The 9,731-nt window shown below is 46.2% G+C and overlaps 1 long non-coding RNA gene across 1 annotated transcript; it reads left to right on the top strand.

Annotated features, from left to right (window-relative positions):
- The first annotated feature begins 7,661 nt into the window (after window positions 1-7,661).
- Window positions 7,662-8,241, top strand: LOC125183581 (uncharacterized). The gene is made up of 2 exons (XR_007165835.2): window positions 7,662-7,916; window positions 8,105-8,241. It is a non-coding gene; the product is annotated as an uncharacterized lncRNA (long non-coding RNA).
- Window positions 8,242-9,731: the final 1,490 nt, after the last annotated feature.

Raw genomic sequence — 9,731 nt, forward strand, 5'->3', positions numbered from 1 at the left:
GACTTCATGGTTGTAACCCTTCTTTGGGTGGGGAAACTGAGGCACAAAGGGTGGAAATGAATTGCCCAAGGAAAGAGCAGGTTGAATGTCACTTGTCTGAAAGTTCAGAAAACTGGGGTGTAAAGCTTGGTTTGGTCTAAAACAGCTCCACGGCTCCTTTTTTTTTTTTTTTTTTTTTAAAGCAAATTAGCAAAAATACCTCTGGTTGATTGCTCCAGCTCTGGTTTTCTAGCTGGGTGCCAGCAGGATTTGCTGGTTCTGGAAACCAAGAGACACACTGAGGGTCCCTTCCGCACTTGAACTTGAGGCTTCGTTCCCAAAGCCTGTCTTTAACCTTGACCCAAACTTGTGCCTTGCTCCGACGCCTGGGGGGAACCTGTTCCCCACTCTGGCAAACCTGCAGATACGGATATCCTTCTCCATGCTGTACAAGCTGCCAGCAATCCTCTGGTCCCTGGAGGCGTGCAGATGGCCCATTAGTGCATTAGGGCTGGGGAGGCCACTTTTATTCAAATCCTCCAGCCTCAGATCTGCGAATCAAGTCAGATTAAGCTGCCTGATCCGAAGCTAACGAGTCAGGGAATGAAAGTCAAAAATCAATAGCTTGGGAAGATCTGATGCTTTTACACATGCTGTCCGTGTATTTACCGGCTCCGTACAAGGAGCAGGGAAGTCTGAGGAGCCTCCCCTTAATTCTGATATTTAACCCATGCAGGTTCTCCCTCAGGTCTGATTTTATCACCCAAGCCATGGGTGTTGGAATTGTAGGGGGGGCTATTTTTTGCCTTCATCTCAGAACATCACATTTTCTCCAGAAAATACATGCTGGAGCTATGTGCCTGGCTCTGATGTAAATAGGTAAGTCTAAGCAAACTAATTTTCCTTAATCTGCTCAGCACCTGAATACCTCAAAAACGCCTTTTCTACAGGTTTTTGGGGCAAGGACAAACGGCACTTTTGTTCTCCCTACCACCCCCCGCTCCCAAGGCTGGAGCCGGCTGTGCAGCTGGTGCCCCCCATGCTGCCCGCGGTGGCTCAGCGGGGGCCGTGTGTCCGTCCCTCCCTCCCCAGCCACGTCCAGCCGTCGGAGCAGGCGCTGCCAGATGGCGGGGGGAGCGGGGGCTTTCTCTTCAGAGGCTGCAATTTAAAAGCGCCCCAGCGATGCCCTCACAGGCTGCAGGAGGGTTGTTGCTCCCAGCGGTTGGTCAGGCTCTGCTGGGGAATTAAATGGGGGAGATGCTGGAGTAGTGTTGTTTGGGCCCTGCTGTGGGGATCCCGGCTGGGATCCGCGGCCTGGGTGTTTGTGATGGTGGTTGAGCCCTCTCCTGATGACTGGCAGGCTGGGAGATGGCACCTCTGCTTTGAGAGAGCTGCCAGGTGGGCTCCTGGGCCCCAGCCCTGCAGTGGCAGCACGAGGGGGCTGTGCGGCCTGAGGCAGCCCTTGGGTAGCCCTGCAGGCGCCCGCCCTGCCTAAAAGAGAGGGTGCTGCAGAGGGGCAAAGGGGTCTTCAGGTGTCTTTGGCGCAGGCTGGAGAGAGTTGGTGGCTTGCTGGCGACAGCCCTGTGGAGGAGGTGCTGCAGGGCAGGATGGGCACTGCAAGGGGCTGGCCTGCACCATGCCCGAGCGAGGCGGCCTCTACCTGTCTGCTCTTGCTGATGTTTAATCCACCTGCTTTGTGGCAATCAAAATCTCATGTAGAATTAACTATATCAGACCACCTCCCTCTTGTCAGCTACCATTGAAACAGTTTAAAGGTCGGGCCTTATGGTATTCTCAATTCCCCTCCAACCTGGGCTTTGATTGTATTACCTGAGGCCATGTTTTCTGAGGGAGCAGTTCCTCATTAGCTTAAACACGGGCTCAGCTCTCAAGTGTTTGGTGCTCAAATATCCGAAAAGCCTTGCAGTTGTAGGAGCTTGAGCTGGCTGTGTCTTAGCAGAAGGTGACTTGGACGGTGGTAGCTCCGTAAGCATTGCTTGGTGTGGCCTTTTCTCTGCATAATGGTGTGGGGGAAGTGACAGCTATTTAGGGAAGAGTAAAAGAAAAGTGTATTTAGAAGTAACGCTTCTTGATGTTTTTCTGGCTCCCAGCAATGGAGCATTTAGGGTGTCCCATATCAGCAGGTTAGCTTATTGCCCTGAACTTCTTAGAAAATATCTTAGGTTACACATAAAATAAACAGAATAAAGACTGGATGTGCCGAGCATGGCAGTGGTAGAAATACTTTCCTGGGAAACAAAAAATCAATGGTAAACAGTATATTGCAGAGCTACACAAGAACAGCTGGAATGAGCCCTAAATATTTATTATTAATACCAAAGCTGTTTATTTTTGACATATTAAATAGGTCATATCTCATCTAATAAAACCTCTGTGTACAGTGCTGGCTCTGCTGGGCTGGAAAAAGATTTTGCTTTTGAGGTCTGAACAGAGTGAGAATTTGGAGTCCATGTGTTACTAAAAAAATAAAATTAAAGCTTTTGGTGTTATTTGCAGAGGGGCTGGAATTGTCTCCTTCCCCTATGCCTGAATGGCCTCTTCTGGCATCTCCCAGGACATGATCTAGAAATATGACCAAGAGGTGTGCTCAGAGCAGGGGATGCAGGTACAAGCCTCAGATCATCCAGGGATTCCCTGTGTCATGATGGATAAACCACTTAACCTAGACTGGGCTTCAGTCTAGAAATGGGATTGCACCGACCTACCCTCTGGGATTGTAAAAGTGATGGGGAGGCACACAGTGACAGCAAGCACTCTTCTCCCCCATTGGAGACATCATTAAGCAAATATCTACAAAGCTTCCCCAGCTTCAGAAGCTGAAAGCTTGAAGCTAGCTGGATGCTTAAGTGCATCAGGACCTAATTGCTGCCAACTCTAAGTGTTGGGGGGGAAGAAGTGTTGTCCAAAGCCCCCTGCATTTTAAAATCCCCATCCAATGGCATTAACCCCACATCAATCTACTTAAGTCTTCCAGGAGCTCAGGAAAGCTGGGTATCTTCTTTGAATTTCCAAATACAGTAAAGCCTCTATTCCTAACCTCACACAATGACACTGAGCTGGAGGGTAAGCACCTATATCCACCCTTCCTGCCTCAGTTTCCTCATCTCCTGAATGACACGTAGCCCACCTGGGGTCTCTTTTTGCCTTGAGGAATTTAGATGTGTTCCAAGCGTCAACTAAAACATTGCATTAGCAATCCTGGTCCTTGTGCGAGTCCAGCATTAGACATGCAGGAGAGCAGAGCTGGGGACCATAAGGGACATGAGTGTGATACAGGGGTTTGAATAAGTCTTATAGGGGGGTGATTTTGTGTTTAGTTCGCTGCCTTCAGACAGGTGGTGGGTGTTTCAGAAAGCTATTTCTAGTAGAACTGATATATTCATGTTCTTCAGGACTGTGAGCAGCAGCTGTTGAGCAAATCTGCCCCCGTTTCATCCCTGTGAATGCCTCAGCTCACCTTCTCAGAGGTCTCTCTGGTGCCTTGTGGTGCCACGCTGGGTTTTCAGTTGGTCCAGTTTGTACCCAAAGTCAGGCTACACACCTTGGCGCTCCTAATGGCCTGGCCTGGCTTTGTGCACATGGGGAGGCCCAAACCAGGGACTGTGCCTGCTCCTATCCGCAGCACAGACTCAACCATCCTGTTCAGCAGATGCCAAGAATGAGGTGGGTGCCACCAAGCACTGCACCAGGGCAGGGGCTGGCCCTGGGTTTGTTTTGGGGCACAGGTATATTATGAAATTAAAAGCTGTTGAGCCTGGAAATCACATTGCTCCCACAGAGTGTTGCGGTGGAACTTGCACGATCCCCAAATAAATCATTAAACCCGTCCCACAGGTGTGTGTGGCTTGATGGAAAGCAAAAAAAAGTGCTTCTGGTGCCGAGATCCGACCTCTGGCTCCTTGGCTTTGGCCAACACGTGCAAATTCACCCCTACAGTGGGCAGCTCCAGCAATAGGGCTGTGCTCTTTTCAATGCACTGCGTACATACCATTCACCGTCTATTTACATTGGACATGTTGCCCCACTGTACATTAACATTTAAAACAAAATCGTCAGCCCCATCACGAGCATCACTCTAAGGGATGGCAGCGCATCGTAGACATCGTGTAAGTAATTTGTTCAACATTGGTGATAATAAGCTACGCAGAGCAATAAGAACATAAACACAGGGCTTTGTGTGAGCGTGTGTTTATTTTTTTATCCCCTTTTCTTCTTTTTCTTTTTTTTTTTTTTTTTTTTTTTTGAAAGGAACCTCTGAGGGGAAAAAAAATGCCATGAATGATTCATAGATGCAAGGGGGGAAAAAGACGAAGAGAGAGAGGGAGAGAAAGAGAGATTAAGAGAGAGGAGCTTCAAAGTGACTGGAGCCGATTTGAAGTCCTGAGCGTTCCTGTGCTGGGCAGGCCAGCAATTCACCAGAGAGACCCCGTCAAGCTCCCCCCATCCTCCGCCCCGGCCTCATCCCTGCTGCCGCTGCCTCCGCCGCCAACGCAGCCTCCCAGTTGCAGGTTCAAAGTTCAGCAGCATCTAATGATGGGAAGGCCTCCCAGACCCTCTGTGAGTGGCATCTGTTTATAGGCACGGCCCTTCCCTGGTGGTTTTAGCTGGGCTTAAGAAAATATATAAATAAAATAAAAAAAGAGGAGGAGGAAGAGTGGAATGAGATGCAGGGCTCCTTTTTAAAAATAAAAAAGTATAAAAAAATCTACTGGTGGTGAAGTGCCTTTGATTCTGAATATTAAAAAAGCCCATTAGATTTAAATGTAGTGAGAATATTAACGCTACTGCCTTGATTTGTATTCACCGGCTGCCATGGGTACACTTGGGGAGTGCAAAAGAAAAACACAGCTCATGCCTGGGTGGGATGCTGGCTCTCTCAGCAGGGAGCAGCCAGGGTGACGGAGGGATGGAAAGGATGGAAGGACAGATTTTCCCCCCTTCATCTTGTGCTCCTGGTCATCAGAGGGATGGGGACTTCCAAAGGCATCTCAGTGCTGGCAAAACCCATGGCTTCACCACCAGCAGGGTTAAAACTCATTATTCTTTAGCAGGGAAATTCAGGCATTTCAAGACCTGGTTTGCAGTGCCCCATAAGGGGAATAAAGGATTATCCTTTTCCAGGGAATCCAAGTCTCGAAACAATTTTTCCCCTATTTTATTTAATCTGTTGTTAAATTTTTGCTCTTTCAATTTAATGATGTAATTGGATTAAATGTATGGGATATCATGGCAGATCTGCAGAATAAATGAGTGATGTCTAGGACAAATTCTGCAAGACCTGTTATTGGTTATATGTCACTAAATAAATGACACGATAATGAGTGGCTAATACTCTAATTAACATTACATGCTGACTTTATTTTATTAATCAAAGGCAGTAACACTCACTGGCCTAATGAAACAGTTTGATGTTTTAATACTTCCAAAAGAGAAAAAGAGATAAGGGCTCAGTACTAATTAGAGTAGCAGCTGATTTTAGGAAAAAAAAATAAAATCTGATATTGTTGCCTGGCTAAAATAAGGGTATCAAACACTGCAAATATTCACATTTACAAAATGAACAAAAAGTAAAACCATAAGCTTTAAAATGTTAAAAATAGAAGAAATAATAGTTGGCCACCCTATCGTATCATAATATGTCATGACATATCATTAGTGCTAACGAGTAGTGAGACGTGAAGCACTCCAACAGAAACATAAAGAAATCATACTGAACAAATAATGCTGCCCCAAGTAGTAGACTATAACTAATATATAATTTCACTGTGGAATTTCAGGAATTTCTAAATTATTTTTAGGAATTCAAATACCATAAATAAAATGGAAATCAAAATCAAATGGTTTGGCAAAAATGTTTTGGTTTTGATTATCTGCTTTTTTTCAGAAGGAAAACTTCAGTGCTGAGCTTTTCTAGGAGCCCACATCCTAGCAGAGAGCTGAACAGGTATTGAAACCTCTAATAAATAGGTGCACAGTAAGGGCTTGATGTCTATTTTAACAAGTGATGTGGCCATCGCTTCTTGACAGAAGGTCCCTTAAGCCTTCCAAAGACTACCCATGACCAAAACTTTACTCTCTACTATTTTCCAGATCAATCCAGGTTGGAGGAATAAATGGGGGCTCCTTAACTTCTGACAGACCTTTGGCTTGAACTAACTGCTGCTTTCCTCTGCTGAAGAGCTGCAACCTGAAAACATGTGAGTTATATTTCCACACCACAGACACCTCCATCATGCTTTCAAGAGCAATGAGTGAAGGAGTGAGTCTGTGAACTCAGACTTCTCTTGTTGAGTTCTTGGCATGTTGGAGCTTGACAATTTCTTTTTTGCCTGCCTGGTTGCGAGCTTCATCCAGCCTGCCTGCTGGACTTGTGAGACCCTCAGCCACTCGGAGTGGTAGCTCAATTCAGGCAGGTGATGAGTTACCCTGACATCAGAAAATCAGGGCTGTGAGATCCTAGAACCCTGGATGGTCAGCAGGGAGTAGTTAGGGCTGAAGTCTGATCATCTGCTGAAGGTACTGACCATTGGTGTTATGTCTGGATTTCTACACTAACTGTATAGCAGATATGGACAGCAAATGGTCTGACACATTCCTGGTCCTCAAACCAAAAAGTTCGAGGAGGTGGACTAAGGATAACCCTTCTCCGGTTGTGTTAGAAGTCCCTTGAAAATGGCTTCTCCACGTGACAAATAATGCACAAGAACTGGTGTAAAACTGTTTGAATTACCTCCCAACTTCTTTTCTTGCTACCAAAGTTTGAGCTGAATTTGCAGCTTTTTAGTGAAGGCTACTGAAGCTCCTGAAGTGGTTGAACTCATTGATGCTTGTGCTAGAGAGTCTAGGTGGGTATGTTGCCACTGCAGAGTGTAATGTGATTTCCCCCAGAGGAAAATTCCTGTTGCAATGCACAGACACACAAGGAAGCACAATTAACTTCTCTGGAGGAGCCTTAAGCCAGCTTTCCTTGAGTGTTGTGTAATTAAAACCTCAGCCTTGTTAATACATTAGTGAGATGTTTGCATATAATTCATCAAATGTTTATGAAAATGCGTAACAAATAATCCTGACAAACAAGTTGCTTAATTGAGATAAGGGATGGGAAGCCTTGTGAATTTTTAATAAAAAGGGGGAAAGAAAGCACACTATGTTAATCAGATGAAGTTATCTCATTCAATATTTTCAAGTGACTCCTCTAGTGCACATTTTATTTAATATATTACGCAAAAGGAATAACTTGATCCCCTGATGAGATCTGCATAGAAAAACCTCTCTTGCAACAAACATATCATTGGCTTAAGGCATTCCCCCAGCTATTGATCAAAATCTTATTTTTTGTTCTTGTCAGATAACAGCATTAAAACCTGCCTGAGATTTGCACTTGCTCTAACTGAAAGAGGAACAACTAATGCCTGGCTGATGCCTGAGTGTTTTTCTCCAAGTACGTAGTTAACTCTCATACAGAATCAGCGATGACATTAATTCACATACCATGGTAGCTAATTTAGCTTTGGGGAAAGGAAGGGGAGAGCTCAGACTTAAAATCTTCTCACCCACTGGTTTCAGTGAGGTATCCCACCACGACCATATTCTCCGTGGCCAACACCCTCTCCACTTTGCTCTTTCCTATTAAGCTGTTCGGTTAATTAACACAACGAAGTTCAATAAGGCACAATTGATTTGGCCTGAAATTTGCCTGATAATTTCTGTTTCTTTTTCAGGCTTGAAAAAACTCTTTTGAGTTCCAAAGCCTCCTTGTCTTGTCCAAAGGTGTCATACTCCTTGTTTCTGACTGGTTTGCTATGGCTTGGAGGAAGAGGATGTGAATCTGTAGCTACTGCAGCACCAGCATAAGAAGTCTCCGCCTGCCAAGTAGAAGCCAACGTGCACCACTGGGAGAGGGAGTCTGGACCCAGGTCAGCTTGTTTTGTTTCCTCCACCTCATCATAACCATACTGGGTTATTTATATATTTAAATATATAAATATTATAATATTATATATATATATATATTTAATTATGGATATTTAAAGCTGAATTTAGTGGGTAAAAGTAATGGTTCAAAAGGTCAGCCTGAACTTTCTAAACATTGATTTGGTTTCAGTTTTAAAAGCAATACAACACTAGACAGAAAGGAGAGTAAGGCTTGGAAATGGAGGAAGGAGCAGAACAGAACAAAAATGTATGGAAAAGAAGGGTTTGGGCCGGAAGAGACAGAACTGCAGCTGGTGTGAGTAAAGGTGAGGGCAGATGGAGGGTCAGACCTGCGGTAGTTGGAGGTGGGGTGGGTTCAGCCAAGGAACTGGGACCTCACACAGACCGGTCCCTTTCTTCGAGCAGCAGTGTCAAGCCTTGATGCCACACCACCACGTCTTCAGTTTTAAGCTAAACTGCAGATGTTACTCCTCCTGGGATGGTGGCTGGAGAGAGATAAAAGCTTCCTGACTCAACTCTTACACAGGTTTCCCACTCACCTATTAAAACGAACCTCTGATCAGCAATTTCACCTACCTTTCTCCCCTTAGATCTGCACACTGAGCCACCAAGTCTGGATTTGAGCACCAGCACAAGGTCATCTTTCAGTCACCTTTGGTTTCCCTGGTGGACCCTTGTATCTCCTCCTGGTTCCTGCCATCTCCCCAGCTGGTTGCAGCCACCCCATGGTGCTGCACACCATGTGGGCTCTTCTTTTGGTGGCCAGAAACAGGCAAGGAGATGCTGCAATTAGGAGCTCGAGGTGAAAATTGCTCAGGCCCAATGAAGCTCACTGTAGCACATTGGATTGCTTGGATTGTTGGATTCCCAAAGTACTCAGAGTAAGCCAGTGATGAAGAAACATAGACTACGTAGTTTAAAAAGCTCCCAGCCCAGAGTCAGCATTTCTGCCCTGACCTACCTCATGAATTATTTAGCACGGGACTTGTTGATGCGCACTTATATTTTTTTCCCAGTGGAGTTGATGATCTTCTTTCCCCTTAACAGCCTCGCCGCTCTCTCCCCGCACAGACGCCACGCTCAGTGGGCTGTGGACGGACCAGGGCTGGGCTGGTGCTCACCACGGGGGAGCTAAGGGTGCCTGGTGAGAGGATGGGCATCATGGCCATAGCTGGCACTGCAAAGGCAGGGCAATGAGGTGGGGGACAGGGATGGGAGAAGGGTCCACGGGAGAAAGAAAAGTGGGAGAAGTGCAGTTGGAAGTGAGTGGTGTTAATGAAATATTCAGCAGTGGTGGGCCTAGACGCATTGCCGAAATTGCAGAAGCAGAGATGATTAATATTTAACAGGGTAAGCTGCCACTTGGCTGCTTTCTGCACAGAGATTCCACCCCCACGTACACACACCGCCTTCGTCCTGCTTCCCACCCTCCTCTGACTCCCCCAAACTCCTGCCTCCGCCACTCTTCGCTGGCTCAAGCCAATGACTCCCACCACTGTGCTCAGCTTGGGGGAGGTTCTCCAGCCCCTCCATGGGCTCTGCCCAGGGGAGATCAGGTCCAAGGGTTGCCTGGTGGGAAAAGTGCCAGGATGGGGGGGAAGGTAGTCTGGAGAAAGCACATCATTTATTTTTCATGTGGATGGGAGAGCAGGTTGTCCTATTTAGTCACATTAGATGCTCTGTTAACACAACAGGAAGAAAAAAAAAAGGGATGAATAAATGCTTGCAGCAGAAGGAGGCTGCTCTCTGGTTCTCTGGGAAAACAGGAACTGGTCTTTCAGGGGGTTAAGTGTTTT

This window comes from Anser cygnoides, chromosome 13 (genome assembly GCF_040182565.1).
Source record: "Anser cygnoides isolate HZ-2024a breed goose chromosome 13, Taihu_goose_T2T_genome, whole genome shotgun sequence".
Taxonomy (NCBI): Eukaryota; Metazoa; Chordata; class Aves; order Anseriformes; family Anatidae; genus Anser; species Anser cygnoides.